We start from the raw sequence: 4,210 nt of genomic DNA, 5'->3' as shown, positions 1-4,210 counted from the left end.
GTGCCACAAAATCTGGACATATTTCGTGTCCTCCCTTTTCTTCGCTCCACACGTTGAGGTGTGTGTTTGGCACTCTCTAACCTTTCTCATAGCAGCAGCAGCTTTTCTCTAGCCAAGGATGGAGGCTATAGTCTTCCTGCCATGCTTCTTAGGTAACAATTTCCGCCGTTGATCTAGATACCAACTTGACGATGCACAAGCATTGGACTTGTGGCTATTTTCACAGGGCACAAAACATTATTCCACATGTAGGGCATTTCTACATTGACAAGGAACCATTCCTATATATCCTTCGGCACTTCATCCAATAGAGTCCGGACACATGTGTAATTGTCACCTTGGGGCATAAAGATGCTAACTAAAATCAGGGACGTGCTTTCACTAGCTCCTACCTAGCCGATACCACGTCTTGTACTATATATGTGATTGTCCAAGATAGAATTGACTTGATAGCACATTTGGAGAAGAAGTAGCACTTGCATTGCGGGGCCAGGTTTGCTGTTTCCGTGATCAACATTGTTCTGTGAGATCTGGCCTTCATAGTTACCAAATAGTCATTACCTAACTGAAGACTAACTTTCCTCCTGGTACAAATCAGTTGTCCCTCAACACTAAAAAGGTTCCAAATCTTCACTCTTGATAATAAAAATTGTGGTCGAAGCCTATAGATGGTCGCCATTGAAGTCAGCAGAAAGGGGTCACACCAAAGAAGGTCGGTTCGTCTACATCATCCTTATGCACCTAAAGATTGAGAACTTGGACAGGAATCTCATATATACCAGGTGACCTATTACAGCACATAACCTCCTGGTCCATTTATTATCCGACCGATAACTTGTTCAACCTTAAGTGTGGTGCACCTTTTTGATCCAATAAAAATGACATAAGTTGCTCACTAGATGATCAATGTCATTACAGGGACAGTCACGTCGAGTAGAGTCACTTATCTACCACCTCTTGCAGTCTGTTTATGTTCCTGTTAGTGACCTGTTCTTCAAAGGTTAACTGTTGGGCGACTTAAAAAGAGAGTCCTATTGCATCTAGTTTGACATATAGATCTCTGGACATGATGAGGAGAGATAACCAAGGAAGAGCTCAAGTGAGAATAACATATTGGTGTAGTTCTGTAATGGATCATGACTAGAAACCTCGATACTAGCGCGTGCCGAGCAGCACAACCTTGTGTGCGCGCCCACAGGAGGCTCTCGGTTTCATCGCGGCACCATAGATCGCTAATCGTGGCACCATTACTGAACATATAACCTACAAGAAATCTCACATGGCACAAATTGGGTTGCATAGGAGCAAGCACTATGCGAAGGAAGGATAGCAAACAAGGATAGTCACAAGGTTAGGAATCAGCAAGGAGGCGATCTGAAGATCAAAACACAGCGCAAGAGAACATAGATTAATTGCCAAAGACAACTAAGTATGAGATTCTTGATTAAATTCCACGCACGCCTTGCGTCTAGCAAGGAGATTACCAGATGAAAGATTATCAGAAGATCCGGTCATGTTGAGCAACAACATGAGACCAAGACTGATAGACATCTCGAGACGTGGGAAGGTTGGAGACAAGATAAACAAGATTCAAGGGACAGAGCCAAGGCATTGACTAAGGATTCAGTTGATAAGGCAACGACATGATCTGTGAGGAAAAGGTTCCAAAGCAGGGTAGATAGCGATTAGCATTGCACCAGCTCACCAGTATAAGAAGGAGCAATGAGATCTAACAAGGATTTTTGAGCAAGGTCCTCCCACACAGGAGCGGGACAACCACAAAACATGTGAGCAAAGAAGGGGGCTGAGCTTGGGTCGAAGGTCAAGCAAAGGTAAGGGATAAAGGTCTTCGTAGCGCAACGTTCAAGGGCTAGCAACCACATGCATAGGCTTAGGCTCCTAAGAGAGAACTTAATTAAAAATGACAACCATGAGATTACCAAAACTTGGACGTGGTTCTAGGATAGCACTCTTCAACACTCGTATGCTTACCGAGGACAAAAGGGGTGATAACTATGGCACTAATTAGATAACAAGCATACATACCCATCACTTGGCTAAACTAGAGGACATTAAGCATGTAACCACAATTATTTCTAGCAAGGCTAAGCACACACTTTTCTCAAGCACTTCCTATTCGAACAACATGGAACACGGCATTCTTGTTTAACTCCACACAAGGAAGATAGTGCAATACATCGACCACAAGTTACTTAGTACTTAGAACAAAGGAAGGGAAGCATATTTATGCACAAGCATAATCATGATGCATGCTCGTCCTATTCGTCCTCACGAAATTGCCAGCCTAAGGTGGCAATCACGTTCTATGTCGGTGGCATAACACATACTCTCTCGATATATAGCTAGTCGTCAGCTACATTCAATCTACGCATTCGTGGTTAGCGTACCTGCAGGCAAATTCATTGCAGCCCATCCACACAAGAGATAAATAAGCGCACAATGAAAACAGTAAACTAAGATACTCTCCGTATATACATCCCCAGATGTATATACTTCGACATCCATAGCTACCCGATAAATATACCCGCAATTAAGTACTTTCATATATACATGGGTGTAACATGTAAATATTCCAGTAACCATAGCTAACTTTCCCCTAGACCGACAATTAGGCGGTCATGCTCTCACAACTCACACTTACCTGGGCGTAGAGGCAACTGATCCATACATTACCATTCAAACGAATGGCATCCATACAATAGCACACCGTATGGACGATGAAAGAAAAATTGCAATACAGTATATCCCGCGAAGTTAGTACTTAGATAGCCACCTAATAGTCCTTAACTGGGCATAAAGGAAGATGTCGCTAGCATAGTTTTGCAAATACGTTTTGACAAATTTGCCTATAGCTAGAGTTTTAGTTAAAATAGACCTTTTAAAACCAAAACTTAGCTTTTAAAACTATGTACCTGACAGTATTAAGCTTAATCTTGCTCTGATACCAGCTGTGACAGAACCGCCCAATTTATACAAGATCAAGTACGGTTGTCCCCGCTAACACGTTGACACACCCATACTTTCACTCATATAAACCCAGTAGTCCGCCGAGTATCCCGAAAGACCTCGGTAAATCAACATCACAACCAAGATCGCGTGATTAAGCAAATACACATCACATACACAGGGTTGTAGCGGAAATAATATTACAAAGGGGTTAACAAATAATAGTACAAGTTTAGGGTTTCAAAACCGCTTAGTGAAAACAACATAGCTTTCAAATGATTACATTAATATAAGTTCCAAATATATTACTAGCATAGTGACATTATCCGACAAAAGCATATAGATGAGAAGTAAGTATAGAATCACCGAGCTCACCGGTGGTTAGCCACCATCATCAACAGGTCGAGAACATCACCTGCAACAAGGTGGGATAAACCCTGAGTACTCGAATGTACTCAGCCAGACTTACCCATCTTAAACCAAATAAAGCGACACCAAGGATTATGCAAGACTTTCTTTAGTGGGTTAGCTGACTTATTTGCGAAAAGCATAAGCTATCATGAAGAAACCATGTTAAGTACTTTGCATCATCTTTATTATGACCTATCCATCTAGGTAAGCACCTGTACTATAGCAATCACTTGATTAACCAATAACATCCAGTTACCAATTTAGATTTAGCATATCCCACACCATCCAGATAACCATCATTGTTCCATAATAATTACTACGATGAAGTAACTCGAGTCAAGTGCTCACTATCCAGGAGCGATGGCGATTCGAATCGATTCCTAACCAGCTGGTGATTTATTCCTTACACAAACCTCACTCACCCGCTAAAGTGAGATATTGATCACCGAGTCAATTTTCTAGGAATCTCGAGTTTGCCAGCAACCACATGTACTCGGGGGCCGACCGACTGCACTTTGGTCTTATCATCTCGCCCCCGTGTCCTACCACACCTGCTCCGGTACAGTGCGCTGCGGGTAATCTACTTGGCCTGAAAAATCTCCCAGCTTCGCGGTCGGAAGGTACTTTATCCGGCTAGCTAAATGTAAGGCATGCGTTCAACATGACTCAAGGCCCAACAACGGTCGGTCCTTAATCGACACAGACAGAAACTAACAGCACCCAGAACCCTGTCTGGTTGCCTCCAACTTTTCCGTCCGGTCTCCAATTATCCATCACACATGGTTAATTCCAGGATATCATTCTTTTCATGGCTAAATTCTTCCAGTAACCA

Source organism: Miscanthus floridulus, chromosome 2 (assembly GCF_019320115.1).
Source record: "Miscanthus floridulus cultivar M001 chromosome 2, ASM1932011v1, whole genome shotgun sequence".
NCBI lineage: Eukaryota > Viridiplantae > Streptophyta > Magnoliopsida > Poales > Poaceae > Miscanthus > Miscanthus floridulus.
Note: the sequence above shows the minus strand (reverse complement) of the source record.